This window comes from Falco peregrinus, chromosome 9, assembly GCF_023634155.1.
Source record: "Falco peregrinus isolate bFalPer1 chromosome 9, bFalPer1.pri, whole genome shotgun sequence".
NCBI classification, from domain to species: domain Eukaryota; kingdom Metazoa; phylum Chordata; class Aves; order Falconiformes; family Falconidae; genus Falco; species Falco peregrinus.
Window position 1 is genome coordinate 20,997,155 of NC_073729.1, and position 19,116 is coordinate 21,016,270.

Consider the following 19,116-nt stretch of genomic DNA (forward strand, 5'->3'; position numbering starts at 1 on the left):
GCTGGACCACTTTGGTAAGTGGTGTTTGCTGATGGGAGCTTGGGCAATGAAAGAAACGGGAAACAACAGGACACTTCAGGGATTAAATGCGTCCTTCTGCTCTCCTAAAAGCTCTGGGGGTGTTCTTCCTCCCCCCGTCCACCATATGGTGACTTGGAAATAAGCTCAGAGCAACCAGCAAAATCATGTTTATTGCTGTAGCTCGGTTGGGGACCATCAGGTGGGAAGGAAAATAGGGATGCTAAAACCAGCAACAACGCACAGGTGCCTGATGAAAACCCTGCTGAAGCTGTGACTGTTTGAGACTTTTAAGATGCCTAAATAATAGTAAGGAGTAAAGGATAAATAGCTCGGCTCTGGTTTTCTGACAGCAAGGGAGCACGATTGAGGCAATTCAGGCTCATTTGAAAAACAGCAGCTAAGCCTGGGAAAGGGCCTGGCAGGGGGAAAACAGCAAAAGCTTGAAATTTAAAACTTGAAAACATAATAAATGCACTTAAATATCTGGATCCCCACGCTCCTCGCTCGTCCCACCGCCTCCATCCCACTTCCCATTGCTCATTAGCAAGTCCAAGTGGGTCTTAAGCTGATTAGAGCCCTGCTAGCAGCGAGCCTGACCTTTGGGGAGGATGAAGTTGTTCTGGATGATTGCAGGGGCTGGGAGGCTTTTAACGAAGCTCACGCCGTACCAAGTGGCTACCGTTGGTGGCGAGGAGGTGGGGATGTTTGGGGCGGCAGCAAAAGCATCTGTTTTATTGAAAAGCCCTCTTCTCGCCAGGCGGGGGGACATATTTTTGTTGCTCTTCCCCACTGCGTGTTCACAAAGAGCAGCAGCGCTGCCGGGCGGCTGCTGTTCCCGCTCAATGGAGCCAGGCGGGAGCTGGGACTGGGTTTGGCAGCAAATTCCCGGCTCTGACTGGGTGACGTTGTGATGGCACAAAGTCTCTCCAAAGCACCACGTGTACCCTGGTGCTCAGCACCACACCAGATACTTTGCCAAAGCAGCTCTGCGGGAATGTACCCTGATCTTGGAAACATGAGACAATTCCTTAAAATAATTTAAAAAAACCCTTTCCTGCAATAGCAAGAACGGGCCCTGCATCTTATTTTAATGGGTCTTTTAATAGTTGCAAGCATCTTTCAGAGTGGTTTTGGGCACCTGCTGTTCCCTCTGGTAGCTGCTGTCGCAGAGATGTAGCATGGTCCCTGTGGCCCCATCCTGTGTTTTGATGTCTCTCCCATCCCCGTGCTAGGCTGGGATGGTCCTGTGACTGGGCGTGATGTTCCCTGTTGGAGTCATACAGCAAGAAGCTCTTCTTGGTCTGGAAATTCAGCACCAAGTGGCTTTCTGATGTGCTTTGTGCCAATGTAACTCCTGCAGCTGAGCTGTTGCAGCAGCTCTTAGAGAGCAGAGCAACCTCCCAAACTCTGAAGCTGCAGTCAAAGTTAGTTTCTATTCTGTTTCTTTTTTCTTTATATTTTTTCTGGTTTTTTTTCTTTATCTTTCTTTTTCCTTTCTTTTTCTGGTTTTTTTCCCACTTTTTTTTGTTTTTTTTTCATTTTTTCTTTTTCCTTTCTATTTTTCCTGGGGTTTCTTTCTTTTTCTTTCTTTTTTTTTCTTTCTCTTTTCCTTTCTTTCTTCCTTTCCTAACCAGCAAAAATCATATTGCTCACTGCTGGAGGCCAGACTTCCCCTCCTGTTCCACAGTACAAAGTTCTTCACCCTGAAGCCATTTTGCAACCCGCTTTATGTGAATCAGGAAGCTGCCCAGCTCAGGGCTTGCTTTTTGCCCTATTTAAGCTCACCCCCACCATTTCTCAGCACCATTACACCCTCGGTGGGTCCCTGCTTCTCTGTGGTATCGGAGCTGTCTGGCGCCCATCCCATCTCCTTTCCCCTCTGCCCAGGCTGATGGACACCCCACCGCCACCCCCCTCGTGATGCTGGGGGTAATTAGTGCTTCCTCGAGCCTGCTGTTTCTACCTCAGGTACTTTCAGGGCGATGGTGAAGGCGTGAAGCACCAAGCAACTTGTGTGCGACGGGTCCCGCTACCAAAACCACCCCACGTCCAGCCCTGGCTGCTGCACTTTTATGTGGTCATTGCATGTCTTACCAGGGTCACTGCCTATTTCACTCGGTCATTGAAAGCTCCACCACGTGTTTTGCTGGATCATCACACACTTTACTAGATCACCACTTGCTTCACCAGGGTCACGGCATGTTTTTCTGGGGCTGCTGTATGTTTTACCAAGGCTGCTACCTGTTTTATCAGGGCTACTGCATGTTTTGCCAGGGTTGCCACATGCTTTCCCGGGTTGCTTTGTGTTTTACCAGGTTGTTGCATACTTTCCTGTGGCTGCTGTGTTTTATCAGGGTTATTGCACTTCTTACCAGAGCCGCTGCATATTTTCCCAGGGCTCTTGCATGTTTTACTGGGATTGCTTTGTGTTTTACTAGGTTGCTGCATGTTTTACTGGTGTCACTACATATTTTGATGGGGTTTTTACATGTTTTATATGTGGAGTTATTGTATATTTTGCAAGAGCCACAGCACGTTTCACCAAGCTGCTGTGTATTAACTGGGATCAGTGTATATTTTGCTGGGGCTTCTGCATATTTTACCCAGAGTTATTGCATGTCTCGCCAGAGCTGCTGTGTGTTTACTGCATGTTACTGGCCTTGCTTCACGTTTTACCAGCCCACCGCATACATTGCCAGGTTCACTACATGTTTCAGCAGGACCACTGCAGATTTTTACAGGGTCTCCACACATTTTACCAGATCGCTGCATTATTATTTTTTTTTCCCTTCCCAGTGCAAGTTTTGCCAAATTGCTGTACGTTTTCCCAGCTCAGTGCATTTTTCCTGGACCGCTTCCTCTAGACACCATCCCTCCAACCCCTCTGATCTCCCAGGGCTCGGATCTGCTTGGCTGCAACTGTGTTTAAAGCAAACATGATCCCCTCCCATTGGCTCCAAATTGCCAAACGTGAGGCTGTGTTATAGTATTATTTTTTCCGAGCAAGAGCGGAGCACAGCGGTCTCAGCGGGGGGGCTCTGCCAGCTGCTCCCTCCAATACATGTGCAGCCCTGGAGGGCTCAGCAAAATTTCCCAGCCCACAGGGACTGCTGGCAGGAAGCAATCTGGCAGACAACATGTTTAGAGGAGACTAATGTCTCAGAGCCACTGAACCATTTAATTGCCAATAAATACAGCCCACACGTAAATAATTATGGAGACCCAGAAACTGTGTCGTCTTCGGTGAAAGGAAGGAGCTGGCAGCCTGATGAAAACTCCCTGTGGCAAGTGTACAAATTAAGATTTCGTGTTAATACAGTAGGAACGAGTATCAATAAACCTGTCTGGGTATCTTCCAGCATTGTTTTGGGCTCAGGAGTGTGATGGTCCCTGCCGAGGTAAGAAGGACCAGGCTGTGCCCTTTGGCTGACTTTGAGGGTAAATCTTAAAAATGTATAAATTCGCCAGATCGAGATTTGTCCAGGCTCTTGTGGCAACCCAGTGTGATTATTGCAATACCCTTTTTTGCCATGTTTTTGGGGATAAAGAGCTGCAAGGATCCTAGCCCAAAACTCTGGACCTTTATCAGCATCACATATGCACTGGCAGCAAACACAGACTTTCCCTTCAGAGCCCTGATAAAACCTGCAGTGACCCTTCATCCCCCTACCAAAATACTGATGTCTCCATCACCTGGTTCTCTCATGCTGCTATCACATTTCTCTTTCAAATCCTTTTTCAGGACATTTAAGAAAACGTTTCCAGCACTGGGCTTGCTGGTGAACTGAGCCCCCAATGCCTGTCACATCCATGCTGCTCTTGCATCAGTCTTACTCATCTTCTAGTTTAAATTTGGCCTGCTTGGGGCTAGATGTGAGCAAAGAAGCTGAATTTTGGCAAGTTTGGGGGCTAGATGCTTTTTTTTCCCTTCGTCTGTCTGTCAGGACAGGACAGTTGCCTCTGTCTGTGCCAGGATTGCTGCACGTGTTACCAGTCGTGCACTGGATGGGTATCTCCATCCGCTACCCTCAGTCTGGAGGGTGACTTCATCCCTTTGGACCCCAAAAGTGCACCAGAACTGTGGGCTGTGTCCAGACACCTTGCCTGGTTTGTGGCATCTTCTCATGTGCTCGAGTCCATGTACTTCAGATTTCCATCATTTTTATTAAGTGCATCCCTCTAGCCCAGTGATTTCCTAATATCAGACACACCAGAGGTTAGGAGGGATGTTTGCAGCTGGATTTTTTTTTTTTCAGTCAGCAGTGGGAATTGGCAGAGCTGCTGAATTCTCATCCAGATTTTAGTCTCAGATCTGAGGTCTGCATAGCAGTGGGGCTCTGCACTCGGAGTTTTGACCTGATCTTGTCTCTCTCCAGTCTATTACAATGAACCAAATACTCCGATGCAGGGGTATGGAGTTTTTCCAACCTGTGCACTGTGGTAAGGTGGCATGTTGCGTCCATCGCTGAATAAAAACATCACAAATGTTGGCAAACTCAGGGGTTTCTCAGGGCTCCTGGTCCCTGGAGTTGTTTGCAGGGTCAGGCTCAGTACCAGCGAGTGATGTTTGGGGGATGGGGATGGTGCCAAGTTTGCAGCAGCAGAGGCAGCAAAGCTCTCACTCGTGTGAAAACATCCCACGGGTGGGACCAGAGCTTTGTACGCACAAAGTGTTTGTATTTTCTGGAACGTCAGGTTTTCTTTAAAGGTTTTCCTTTAAAGCAGCTTTATGTTTCATGAATTTAATTTCAGTTGAATATGTGATGATGCAGAGCTTTTTCTCTTTTAACCACTTCATCCTTATCTCTTAAGTTAGGCTTTGACCTCGTTTATCACACTGCTCCAGTTTTCTTTTATTCTGGCACTGGAGCTCAAAGAAAAACACTGTCACATTGCTGGCTGCAAAGCAGCTAGTGAGGAGCCACCATCCACCACCTCAAAATTCACCCTTGGACCTGCTTGTGTTCAGTAGGTAAGTCTCGTATTGCATGGTCTGCTAAAAAAGCACCCAAAAAATGCATCGTCGTCTTTGTGCAAGAATTGGGTCTTGAAAAGCAGCTTGCAGCAAGTTGGTGGGATAACTGGGAAGGCTGGGGCTGACGCTGGGATGCAGTGTGGCTGTCTGCATCTGCCTGAGCAGAGGGATGAAAATCAGAGACCCGGAGCAGGGAAACAGTGGATTTTAGAGAGCTGAGCTTCATCCTGGGTCTGCCCCTTGTGCGTCTCCACCGTGAGGACATCTCTTCTTTGTAGATGCCTGCTGCACTTCGGTCATTCTCACTTCTGGGTCTGGAGTTTTGCAGGGGAACGGCAGCTATCCTTCCCAGGACAGGAATGGGTTTTGCCAAATTTTAGGTTGTTGCAAGAGCCAGGTACAGCTGAACAGGCTCTCCACGGTCGTTTTATGGCATCTCCAGAGCACAACATCTGGGCAGGTGTAGACACCCAGAGCTGAGCCTGTTTCCAACAGGTGTATGAGGGCTCAGAGCCAAGCACCTACGTCAGGGACTGAGTTTTGGAGAGGAATATCTCAGGCTGCATAAGTACAAGGTCTGTAGTGTAATTATCAGAATGTAACCACAGCAGGGCTCAGGGCAGTGCTGGAAGACCTCTCCACCGCTGTGTTGTGCCTCCTGAAGTTGCCCTGGTGCCTTCCTTGGACAAGGAGGGGTGTCACCAGAGAAAAGCCCCCCCATCGCTGTCTCCTAAGGAGCCGCCTCGGTCCAGCAATTCGGCTTTTCCCCTGGGCTGATGGGTTCCTATAGCAACAGTGAGCCGCTTGCTGCAGCTTTTACCTTTATAACAATAAAAGAGCGCTCACATTCATTTTCTGAAATCAGTGCCAGTCACCCTGCGCGCTGCAGTGCCGCTTGTGTCGTTGACATGATTATACTAATCAGCAGCCAGTACACTGGCTGAAACAATTCAGAGGCTGAAGCAATTACCCCCTGCCTGGGACACCGCAGCTGTAGGAGCCCATGGAGGGGTATCTGCGCAACTGCTGTAGGATCACCCCAAGTTCATTACTGCCAAAGAGAGCAAAGTGCTGCAGGACAGCCCCATCCCTGCCACAGTAAATGCCTGCGTCTTCCTTACCGGCCCCAAAAAGGCAGGTATTAAAATGCAGCAAAAGCAATGTTTTGGTTGTGGGACTTTTTTGCTCCATCCTTGGCTTGTAGGAGAGCCCCAGGTGGTGGTACTGAGCTTTGGGTGATGTGGCTGTAGGTTTTTTGGGGCTGGCACAAGGAACCCCATCTCTCATTGCCAGCTTGGAGAACAATGTAGAATTAAGTATGGTAAATACCAGGTTTTTTTCTGAGAGAGGTCGTGCTGACCGTGAAGCATAATTAAGGAGCTTCCTGGCATCTGCTACAGGAGCTGAATGAGGGATAAACTAGCTGAATGAAAAGTAAACTGGGGTTTAAGAAATCTTCATTAATTTGCTGCAGCAAGAGCTTGCTATGCTTAAGGAAATTAAAATGTGAGCTCTCAAAATCAGCTTGCAGCAAGCTAAGGAGGAGGAGATACCGGGGGAATATGTAATGAGATGGAAATGGGTACATTCATAAATCATCTGTGGCGCTTTCAATAATTCACCACTGCTAAAGGACCTGGCAGTTCACAGAGAGGTAACATCCACGTGGAGATGTTCTGTTTGCCTGATCCAACAAGATCCAGGGCATCTCCACACTGCCCTTTCTGTGTTGCACAGGGAAAGTGGGATTCAGCTAGTCTGAGCTGAGCGATAACACAAGTGCTAATGTCTGAGGCTGGGCACGGACCACGTGCCCGCTGGAAATTGCCACCTGCCGAGTTGCCAGTGGTGATTTTGGTTTCAGCCCTTCAGAGTGTTTATCATCACAGACTCTTAGCTTTGAGTTAAACAAAATTATTTGTTTGAGTTAGGCAAAATAATTATCCCAGTTCTTTGGGAATCAGTCTTTTAAGCACTGGCAGAGACACCAGGGGTGGTGGGAAGCATGGGCTGGGGAAGTCCACTTTGCAAGGCAGTAGAAGTTGTTCAAGGAATAGGCTATTCTAGGTATTATTTCCTAGGTTATAAAACCAAGGTGGGTATTTGGATGCTGTGATGCTGGGTGGGTGTTTTTCCTGCAAATGATAGATTGAGTGTCAAAGATGATTATCCAAAAGCCCCATGCGGGCCCTGCCAAGGGCTGAGCCTCCAGGGCTGTGATGGTGCCCAAGGCGGTTCCCAAGCCCTAAATTCACCAAGTGAAATAACAAGGAAAAAGAAGGTGGTGCGTAAAATGGCTTGATGTTACATGGCTGCTCTGTGTTACCTTTTTTTGCATGTCACGGTTTTTGTTCTCCTTAAGGTGTAAGAGGTGTTGAGTGCATTTTACACGAGCTGCTTTCTTAACATTGGTACAGCAAGTCTGTCTCTGTAGCATCAGTTCTCTCCTCCTGCCATCTGACTCGCTGCTGTCAGAAAAAGCAATAGCTCATCTTTGTCAGCTCTTTAACCCCACTTCTTTAAAAAAAAAAAAGAATATCAATGGTGTGTTGGCCACTGCTGGCGCTGCCGCGTCCTTTGCGAGAGGTGGGGGAAGAGGATGGGAGCTGAAAGGATGTGGAGGTGAGCAGAGGGTCTTGTGGAAGTAGCAAGAAAAGCAATTGCAGTTTTAATGAGGCTGGGGAAAAGTCTTTGCTTTGAGCTGACTCTTCTTCTGGAGAGCGATTTTCTTTTCATTGCTCCTGAAGCTACAGTTTGTTCGAACGCAGCTTTTAATGATTCATGAAGCAGCAGCGAGGAGGAGTTCTGTGTGGGATGGTGGGAGGCTGACCTCGGGCACTGGATAAACAACATTAATGGTTGGTAGAAAACAAGCCGTTTGACTGAAAGGGCTGAGCTCTCTCCGGAGAACAGGCTGCCCTTCCCCGGAGCGTGGCTGGCTGGGAGAGACCCTGTGCCTTCAGGAGAGGGATGCCCAAGGACCTGGGAGGACTCCAAGAGCACTTTGCACTGTGTGAGTGCCACGAAACACAACTTTGCTCTAACTCCCCTTTTTGTGGGATTGTCAAGACCGTAGTTATGAGCTGTCATTGACCGGTTTGGTGATATTGCACCAGCAGGTCAGTGTTGTGGGGTGCAGTTAAGGCTGTTGTCATGCATTTAGTGCGGCAACTTCAGTGAGTTAAGCTGAATGTTTAGGATTTGTGTACTTGGGAAAGCCAAACAGCTTGTGGTGGATTCGATGTGCTGTATGTACGTATACTGCTTATATAAACTATCATTAATTTTGTTTCTTTTTCCAGGAAAATGTCCTGGTTTCAGCTGGGATAGAGTTAATTTTCTTTTTAGTAGCTGGTGTAGTGCTGGGGTTTGGATCTGGTGTAAGAGCAATGCTGACAGCACACTGATGGGTTTGGGTTTTGCTGAGTAATGTTTATACTAAGTCAAGGACTTTTCGGTTTCTGGGGTCCTGCTGGCAAGAGGGCTGAGGGGGCACGGGGAGCTGGGGGGGACACAGCCAGGGCAGCTGGCCCAAACCAGCCAGAGAGGTATTCCATACCGTGGGGCGTCATGCTGGGTATAGAAACTGGGGGAAGAAGAAGGAAGGTGGGGGACATTCAGCCTGGTGGTGTTTGTCTCCCCCCATCCCCGTCACACGTGCTGGAGCCCAGCTGCCCTGGGGATGGCTGAGCACCTGTCTGCCCGTGGGAAGCTGTGAAGGAATTCCTTGCTTTGCTGTGCTTGTGTGTGGCTTCTGCTTTGCCTGTTGAACTGTCCTTACCTAATCCACGAGTTTTCTCACTTTTACTCTTCTGATTCCCTCCCCCATTCTGAGGTGAGGGGAGCGAGCGAGCGGCTGCCCGGGGCTGAGTTGCCAGTGGGGGTTAAACCCTGACACCTGGGAAATGCTTCTTGCAGTAGGGCTTCACCAAGGTAAGCACTGCCGGAGCTCACAGGACCTCTTTTTTTAAGAGGAGGTATTTCAGTACCACTAGACATATTTCATGCCTCATAAAGTCTTTGTAGCAATTAAACCTCCTAATCTAGTCTGAATAATACTAGAGGAACAGCTTCAAAAGGGGTCTCTTACTTGATAAAGAGGCATGAAAAGATGGGCTTCAAAGAAAGAGGGGGTAAGAGAGGCTTAGACTAGGACCCCCCACCCGCCCACCCCCAAAAAAAAGAACAGCAAGAGTGAAGATGGATCAGGGCTTGGGATCTGCCATGCTACGAGCTGGAAGTGTTCTCACTTACACAGTGATGAACATCCTTATGATGCTAAAACCCCTTACAATGGCACCGTGACCGGGGCACCCCCAGCACCCACCCATCCGGGGATGCCCAGGCAGTTCTACAAACCATGGAAACCTCCTGGCACCAGTCCCGGCCAGCAGCTCTGCCGAGGCTGCTGCAAACCCCACAGTGAGAGCGACTCCGCTGCTTTAGTTAATAAATAATAAGGAGCCCATAATAACTGTTTGTTTTGCTCGGTCCTCAGAGTACAATACAAAACTCTTAGCAATAAATGAAAATAGCGGTGCTTAATGAGTGGAGTACTGCATTCTTGCTTCTTGGCCACCCAACCGCTCGCTGTTACTGCAGCCTGTGCTTTCAGGGTTGTTACCTTTCACCAAAAATAGACTTGCCAATGGCTTCCATTTGGTCCCCTGGACAGAAGAAGGCAAGAGGAGTTGTTGTTAAAGTGAAAACATTTCTCTGCTGCACTGCCCCATTATCTGTTCAACTTCCATATGGTATGGGGAAAAAAAAATCCCTCGGCTACAACAATCATGGATAAGAAATGGGATATTTCTTGCCTGTGTTGGATTGGCTTCAGATTTATGAATTGAGGCAAACCAGAAAGAAAAAACCTAATTTTTTATCCCTTCTTCTGGTGGATGCTTTAGCCAAACTCTTCTTCCTTCAGTGGCTTCATGCTGCAGAGCCCTGTGCACCACCTCTCCCAGCTCCAGCCAAGCAGCTGTGCCTCCGCAGGAAGATAAACGAGGTAATAACTGCTTCTTCGAAGTACAAATATTTAAAGTTTGTCTTTCTGATTCCTCAGTAAGGCAATTGCTCTCTAACCACTTCCTGCAGCAACCTCCCAGCCAAAGCTCACGCTTGCAGTGCCTTCCTGATGCCACCTCCTCTCCCACCAGGCTTCACCCAGCACTGTAAGTCACCACACATCCCCATGCCCCAGCCCCTCCGTCCATCACCAAGAGTACCTGGAGCACTGAGGAACATGCACAGCTCTTGTTGCCCAGAAATAGGCATCTCATAAAGCTGTTGGATTATTTTAAGCTGTTATCCTTGCACCCCAAGGCCATGTGGGGTGGCCTTTCTGCTACAGGGAGATGCACCCTTGCCTTTTGACTGTCCTGGAGCCAGCCTTTTGCAGACCTCCTTCTGGCTTTTGGAGCTGAGCAGTGATTTAGTCGGATTTCCCCTCGCTTAGCTGTATATGTATTTAACCGATTCTGGAGGCGGTTTGACTTTCTCTTTCTGTACTCTTGGAAGCCTGAGATCCCTTCAGCCAAGCCTCAGCAGGTCTCTTTTCTCTGCAGCTGAGCCATTAGCATGTTATTTACCTGGTGAGGGATGAAACACTCCATGGAGTTTCAGTGTGAAGCTTTTTTGTCTGTTGTACAGTACAAACCACGTGGAAACACAGAAGGTGATAACTATATTTTTTCCTACAGTTTTCAGCATGAGGTGAAGATAATCCTGTTCCTTGCCAGTTCGTGATGGAGATGGGATGCGCTGATTATGAACCACCCCAGGTGATGCTGGATTTGATGTACCTGATTTCTGAGCATCTCTTGGAGGTCCCTCTGTGTTGGAAAAGCAAGAATAGCAGGGCGTTGAGATTTGTATGTGATGGCAGCTGCTCATCCCTGAATTATTCCACATGCTTATATGGAAGATGTTTCCTACCCTGGGTTTTCCTGAGTCCCTTTCCCTCCCCAGCCTTTAGCTCTGTCTGAAATGCCCATTGCTTCCAAAGCTTTCCTGGATTATGGTGTACCAGCCGGGGGTGCTAGTATGGTTTAGTTTATTGGGATTTCAGAAGCAGCACTGGCCCTTTCACAGCTCACCCTGTCAATGTAAGATATTGGCTTGCTGCCAAAAGGATGACACTGATAATATTGATGGGGGAAAATGAGGTTTGAGATAGGGAACAGAGATGTGTTAACATTGATTTGCTAAGTGCATTGCTTCGTTCGCAACTTGTTTCTTGTCATCCTGTGGTGACCAGGGGAGTAAGGAGTTGGATTGTGCTGTGACAGCTCTGATATCTAACAGACATTGCAAGAATGCCTCTGCCAGCTGTTCCCAAAGGAAAAGCTGTGACTCTAAGGAGCACCAGGGCAGCTGTAGATGATGGGGGCAATGTGCCTGTTGAGCACGTTCATCCCTCTGCATCCCTATTCTGCAGCTGCATACTGCATAATCTCCTCAAAGGCTTTATAATTCAATTAAGTGAGAGTTTGTGCCTGGGAGGGACAAACCAAAGGACCAGGCCAGGTGGGTGGGGGACACCAACCCATCTGTGTGTGTTCTGGGGCTGGCAGTGAGCTCAGCAGCTTTCTCCAGGCAGGAGGTGTGTGATGCTGAGCACCTGGAAGGCAGCTGGAGCTGGCAGCGGTGGGTGAGGCAGCCTGCATGCAGCCTGACCCAGCCAGCATCCTCCACCAAAAAGAATGACTCATTTTTCCCTGGGCTAAATTACTACTTATTTCTGTAGAAGTGGGAGCACTCCAGTCTGCCAAGTCCCACAGGGTCTGACAGGGAGCAAATTGCTGGAAGAGGAGCTTGACAGCATGAGATGGTTCAAAGCCAATTTGGCTGATGATGCCAGCTAAGCAGAAATGAGGCCAACTGGCTTCTTTAGAGGTGATCTCCTGGAAAATCCAGCCCTTTTACTGCCTGAGCTTCTGGCTTAGGACCCTCATAACCCTTAGAAACTGGGGACTGTAGAGAGAAGCAAAGAGTTATTGTTTTTATAGGACTCTTCCCTTTTTACCTGTACTAGATGGGGAGAAATGACTCCAAGAAGCAAGTGCCAGCGGCCAAGGGGCGAATGTCCTGGATGGCATGGCTGGTGGAGCGGAGGCAGGACCTGAGGCTGTGACCTCCCGAGGTCAGAAGTAAGATGTGCAAGGCTACAGATTCATTTCTGGCAGAGCAAAATGACACATTCAAGCCTAAACAATGAGGGAACAGCCCTTATGGTCCAGTGAAACCCCAGCGAGAAGTCATCACCTCTGTGATGGACACTTTCCTGGACCTCTCCCACCTGTGGGCTCCTCAAGGCTCTCCGTGGCCTTGCTGCTATCCTGAAGGGGATACTATCCCAAAATCATTGTGTGGAGGACTGATGAGGTCCTGTCAAAGCAGTCTGTGCCTCCCCAAAAAGCAGAAGGTGGGGGCATCGCTGAACCTGCTGACTGTATTGGGGAACACCAAGTTGCTGGGACCAGACCGCTACTAACTAAGGTCAACTACACGCATCCTCAACCATCCAGCATGCGTAGGTGATTCATCGTTAGAAAGAAGACATTACTCCTTATTTCCGCAGAAGTTGCTCATCTCGGCTATTCCCAGGGACTCCAGGAGTGAGCAAACCTCAGGCAGCCTGCTGCACCGTGCTAATCTGAGTGATGATTTGTGTCAGGACAGAACAGGGTCAGCTCGTGTCTGTGATGGGGCTGTTGTGGAAGCTCTTTGCTTCTATTGTGTGACCGTCTTGCAGCAATTCCTATCTCTGTAATAACATAATGGAGCAGGGATGTTTTTTTTTTATTTCTCTGCAATCAGTGTAACAGAAGCAAAAGCGGTGGGGCACCTCGTTAGCCCTCCCATCTCTTCCCCATCATTAACTGCTTTCTTTTCATTCAAGCTGAATATTGTCTCCAAGAGGTTTTGGCCACCAGATTTTTCCATTGACCTCTGCTGAGCCCCAGGTACTTTGGCACTACTGGGAAATGTACAGCATTCACTTCTGGGCTGGGCTGGGGCTTTGGGCTTCAGCCCAAGCTGAAGAGATGGGGCAGAAGGCGGAATTGTGTTTGTCTGCACATGGATGGCTCTTCACCAGCACCAGCCACCAAGGACCCTGCTAGGGCAACTTCATCACTCAAAAATGTGCACGCCCTGCTTCAGCTGACCAATCAATTTGCTTTTTTGGCATCCAGGGGAGCATCGCAGCTCTGCTCTGCACCTTTTGGCACAGCTGGCCATGTGTCGCACTACCATAATGGACAACGGACCAAGGCAAATAGCATTTCCACCAGCAAGATCATCACCAAAGGGCATGATGTTAAAAGAACTGTTTAAATCTGCTGCTTGGCGTATAGCTGTGGAAGCCTGGCTGCTGCCCTGGACCTCAGCCAGGTGAAAAGCCTTTACCTCTCCCCTTGCAGCATGGAGGAGAGCGCAGGAGCTATTTATTCTGCAGTGCTTGTCGCTCGTGGTTAATAAGAAGGTCAAACTGGGGCTCGTAGCTAGGAAGATCCTTTACTATAGGACAACAGCTAAGCAAACAGACATCAGAGGGGAAAGCTTAGGCCGGAGGGAGAGGGATCAGCATGTCCCTCTGCTAACACACTTGGGCAACCACTGGTTTTGAACCAAACTTCTTGGGAAGGACAGCACGGATATTTCAGTTTCAAAATGTCCAAATACCTGCCTAGCTGCCCTCTCTGCTCCCAGGTTTCTTAATTCCCACATTATTTATTACCTCTAGTTGCCCTTCTGCTGCTGCTCCTCTTAGCTATCCTGTTTTATTTCAAAATAGTTAAGTTTGTGAATGAAGAAGAGCCCCCTTGGAAGGGTGACTGGGGAGAAGAGCTGCCCTTCTGCCAGAAAAAAAAATAATTACTGGAGGCCTGAGCTGTAGTAATTGTGGTTTTAGGCAAAAGAAGTGAAATTAAGCATATTTTACTCATTTACATGTCGCAAACCTACTTCTTTAGCTTGAACCAAGACTTGTGAAGAAAGACATGGGCACAGTTTGTATGGCCCATGAAAGCTCTGTGTACAGAGAAATGCAAAAGCTATTTTGCAAGGCCTGTCAAGGAAATCAGAAATGGCTGGCTGGAGTAAAAATATTGTTATTAATCTAGGAAACAATAAAATAAAATAAATCAACATTTCCTAAGCGTTTTCCAGCCAAGTTCTTCCGTGCACAGGATTTGTCTAATCATCCCAGTTGAGCAGAGCAGGTTCTCTTTTATTGGCTGTTTTGTCAACTGCAATCACATTCATCACTGATGACATCAGGACAGAACAAACATAGCGGGGCCAGGGCAGGGGAGCTAAAACCAGTGGAAAATTACCAGGCTAATTTTGTTTGCTGCGTCTGATTGGGAGACAAAGGAGGAAATTTCCAAGAGGTGATTCAGTACACATGAAAAAAATCAGTGATCCTTCATGCACATTTATAGCTAACGCTACACCTCAATTTCTTCTGAAAGGCAGGACAAAGGATTTCATCATTTGCAGCTGTGGGAGAAATCTGAACGGTAATCAAATAATGGTAATAATACCTTGGCTGTATGTAAGCTCTTTCAAATGATAATCTCTTGAGTGCTTTCTAAAGAACGGCACTGTATTAAATAATATTATCTTCCTGTTAGAGCTGTAGACATCTAAACAGGCTTAGGCTAAATAGCCTGAGCCCTTGCTGTTCTTAAATCCCTCTGTAGGTTTGTCACTAATATTTTCCCTTTTGGGGGTCTCTGATACGAACCGTGCGGGCAGTATCCTGCCACTTCGGAAAGTTTTCCAACTTTCTTAACAGCCCAAGGCAGAGAGAGACAAGAAATGAGTGGGTTTGGGGAGGTGTGGAGGATCTGTGGCTGCTCTTCTCTGCCAGACACTGAGACATCCCTGCCCAAAGCTGGTGCTGGGGCCTGTGCTGGAGAAGAAGGGCTGTGATTTGGAAGGGTTCTCCTTGCAATGACTCAGCCTGAGAAGCCTCAGCATCCTGCGTACCTGAGGGTGAGGAAGAAGCCACTAGAGGTGGGGGAAAGGATGGAAGGTGGGCATGGAGACCAAAACCAGACTAGCTCCAAACAGGCAGGCTAAAGTCACATACCTGCACTATTAAAATCACTAATTATAATCAACTTAAGGAGGAGCAGGTGAGCAAAAAGAAGATGACAATCCACCTGGAGGTATCTAAAAGACGTGTAGATGTGGCACTAAGGGACACTGGCAGGTGCTGGGTTAACGGTTGGACCTGGTGATCTTACAGGTCTTTTCCAGCTTAAATGATTCTATGATTCTAGCAGTTTCCAAGTCAATGACAACACAAAACAGATGATCTTGGATGCTTCTGGGCCATGTTGTAGCAGATGGGAGAGCTATAGGCCACCAAATCCCATTAGGGAAGAGGATCATGAGGTCCTTAAATACCCATCTATAACAGAAATTAACTGTAGCTGAGACACATACAATTGAGAGCCAATTGTGCATTCGCAATGTGCAGACACCCTCAGCTTTGCTCTTCCATGCCGAAGCCAAGACATCCTGGCCCAAAGCTGATGCTGGGGGCTGTGCTGGAGAAAAACAAAATACTTCTTTTTTATTTTTACCAAATCAACTGATAAAGCATTTAAGCAGGATGTGAATTGCAGAGAGCGCTGCTTACAAAGGTCATACCCTGTGTTCAAGACTCTCACGCTAATTAAAAAAACCCTTTACGGTCCAACTTTTGGCTAATTTAGTACCTCTTCACCTCCTGGCAACAGTCTGTCGGAAGGCTGCCTGTGGGTTGTTGCTGAGACCCAGAGCAGTACCAAGCTGGCAAGAGCCCTGGGTTATCAACCCAATTTCAACTGACAAGAAGGCTTCCGAGGAGGGAGCGTACTTAGGCAGAATATTCAGCAAAAGTCATAATAATGGAGGATGATTCAACAAAATTATCCCTTTTATACCCACCAGTTCCTGGTAGCAAAAGCTAACAGTGTCTTCTTGAGGAAAGCGCTGCAGAATCAGCCTTCAAACACGTTTTCCATCACCCATTTAGCTAATTTACTTTCATTAAGTAAACAAATTATGTTCTTTATATACCCAGTTTCTCTGAATCAGAGGCTGTGGCTTCTGGGTTTCTGGAGTGGTTCTGAATTTATTCTCAGAGAACGCTCGGGTTTTAACTCACCCTTCCATAGCAGTGTTTTCCCATTTCCTGCTCCTAATTTGGAGAGATGAGCAAAACATCTCAGCAGGGGGGCATGGGGGTGAGGATTTGTTGTTCTGGTGCTCAGTAATTGCAAATTCTAGTCTAGTGTGGCAATGTGGAAGAGGAAACCTTGTACTCTTTGTAGATCAGTTCTCTGGGTTTGAGATGTATATATGTATTTTCTAAATGGTCCTGCAGACGTGTAAATTTTTTCAGGTTACTGAATCGGGTGGTGGGTCGCCTCTTTCAAAGCCACCCACCTCCTGGCATTAGCACCTCTGAGCCAGGGTTGGGGGGGAAGAGGCCAAGAAGAGCTATTTAGGGCAATTTAAGGGGGTTTAATTAAGAGTGAAGTAATAGAGCTTGCAATTGGAGGAAATGAAGAGAGAAGGAATCGACAATGGATAACAGCCTCTGATTTCCTCCAGTGCCACTGTTTCAAGCAGGACTAATTGCCCAAGGCAAGTGGTGAAAACGCCATCCTTTTAGTGCAATTAACACTAAGTGGGAGAAAATCAGAGTAGTGTGGGCAAACCCCATGCAAGGGAAGGGGCAGGATCCTGTCCCCATTCCTTCCGTTTTCTAGGCTCAGAGATACGCACCTGTATCTGCTGTCTGCTCATACTATAAAATTTTTACAAAATGCAGAATCTATGAACTCTGCCCATTCAGTAGACGTCTCTCATACAACCTTGACTTTAGAAGAGGCTCAATTTGACTTTGAAATTACAGAGATTTTTATCATTTGGTGAAATTAATAAGACAAAGAACCTGCCAAAGAGGGAGTTTTAAAGTTGGGGTTTTTTTCCGTATCATCTTGAACAAACGGTGGAATGTTATTTTCTTGTAAGAAACTTGCAGGGAATTGGCCTTCATTTCTCAGCAGCCTTTGGGAAGAAACAGGTTTGCATCTCTGGCCATGTCCTCATCCCTGAAGATGAACAGTGAGTAGAATGGCAAACTTCATATCATTTCCAAAAACCACAGGATAAGTTGAGCCATCGTTACTGTCGGGACTTACCGGTGTGGCCATGGCTATCACACAAGCCCACTTCTGGGTGAAAAAACACGGTTGACTAAGTCTTGTGTTCTGATTCCTTTCCTTTCTGCAGTGGTTGAATCCATCACACTCATGGGGGACACGACCGTGTGAGGATGGGCTATCACCCCTCTGGGGACACCGTGGATGCGGGGATGAGCTTCGCATTGCAACTGCCACCTGTGATCCCGCGGGCCACGATGCCTTCGTTAACCCCCTGGATCTCAAAGGAGACCATGAGCAGACCAGGTTTGGTCCATAGACCTGCACACGGCTAAAGCAGCATCGTTCCCAGCTCCTTGCTCCCACAAACCCCACTCCATACAAAATCCCCCTTCCTCCAGGGATTTTGCAGGGCTTTCCCCACCACACTCGGAACTGCATCTTCTGTTGTTGCTGCGCCTGTCCCTTCTTGTGTTTCTTTTGTTTTGTGTTCATGGAAAAAATAATGGAACCACGGGGGCCAGCAGCAGCCCCAGCCTGTCCCAGCTGCATCTCTGCTTCTTTCCAGCTAGGTAATGGTTGAAGAGTAATAATAGTTAAATAAGGGCTGACGCTGGAGTGAATTCCTTATTTGAGACTTTACATCGCAAATGTTCAGTGTCTTTGGTTTGTCTTCTCTGCATCTTTAGCCAAAGGTCAAAAAGATTTTGGTTTGATTCTTGTTTGCTGTGAGACTAAGACCAAGGAGAGCCTGGCTCGTAAAGCCCCGAGCAGTGTTAAATACAGCTTATTATGATGTTCTCCAGACCACTTCACCCCACAGGGGGAAACAATCCATATAAAGTCTGGAAAAGCTTCCTTCTGCCTCGAAGCAACAGCAAGAGCAGGGAAGCATCCACCTGGTGATGGATGCTCCAACCTCATTCACCCCAAGGTGATTCTGATGTGGAGGATCTGTTATGGTTTTGGGGTGCAGGTCTCACAGCCCCAGCAGGACCTGAAACTTGTCCCCTGCTGCTTCATTTGCTCATCTTGAAAGCGGAAAAATAAAAATCCCCTATCAGCAGGCATGCCCGGGCTTTGCTAGCAAGATCTTGGCACTGGAAGAAGGGAGCGGCAGGCAGAGCATGCTGCAAGCCCAGGCTGGGCATGGGGGAGAAGATCCTCCCCCACCATTCCCACGGCACTTAATGTGGCAGAAAGGTCACCAAGAGGTTTAATTTGACTCATAGGATAAGTGAAATGGGGGTTTGGGGATTTCTGTGTGGCATTTGGCATGAGGAAAGCCTCTTCCCTGCAACCCAGAGCAGCCCAGCCAGCTGGAGTGAGGTTTGGTGGGCAGAGCCCAGTGCTGCCTTCCCTCTCTCCTGGCATGGAAAATTGTCCCTGCTGAGGACAAGTCTCTAGTTACTGCTGGTTTTAAGCTGAGCCTCAGCTGAAGAAAAAACTGCTGGAGATGTGTGTGGTATGTGGATGCTTTGATTTCCCCCTGGGGCAGGTCGAGGTGGGGCAGGGGGTCCCAGAGGACCTGCAGACACCAGGAGGGGATCAGCAGTGCTGCAGCCCTGCGATCTGGAAGGAAAGTGGCAGGAAAAGCTGAACTAGGGAAGGGGAAGGGAAAAGGCTCCCTGGTCCTCTACCCGAGGGAACTTCCCAGTGCACCCAAGCCCCCATAAAGCCCCCGAGCACCAACTCACCCTGGGACCCCCCCTCTGATCACCCCTCCCATGTCCCACACCGTCTTGATATTGAACCACGTCGATATTGAACCACGTCGATATTTCAAATCAAACCCGTGCAAGCTGCATAATGCACTAGTATGAATAGCTGTTGCAGGGGTGGGTTGATACACCCCTGGCCGTTTTAGCTCCCTTTCACGGCAACACTGTTTTGTTGGTTGGGTTTTTTTACATAGTTATTTACCCTTCCATATTTTTAAGGATTTGTGTG

The 19,116-nt window shown here is 47.9% G+C and overlaps 1 long non-coding RNA gene across 4 annotated transcripts; it reads left to right on the forward strand.

Moving 5' to 3' along the window:
• Positions 1-1,762: 1,762 nt before the first annotated feature.
• LOC114013857 (uncharacterized) lies at positions 1,763-17,783 on the forward strand. Of its 4 annotated transcripts, XR_003557105.2 has the most exons (6): positions 1,763-1,989; positions 4,834-4,993; positions 9,924-10,004; positions 10,699-10,779; positions 12,033-13,393; positions 17,297-17,783. It is a non-coding gene; the product is annotated as an uncharacterized LOC114013857 (long non-coding RNA). The 4 variants fall into 4 exon arrangements; XR_003557104.2 differs by having other exon boundaries at positions 1,763-4,993; positions 17,297-17,781; XR_003557103.2 differs by lacking the exons at positions 1,763-1,989; positions 4,834-4,993 and adding an exon at positions 5,006-8,929 and having other exon boundaries at positions 9,904-10,004; positions 17,297-17,781.
• Positions 17,784-19,116: the final 1,333 nt, after the last annotated feature.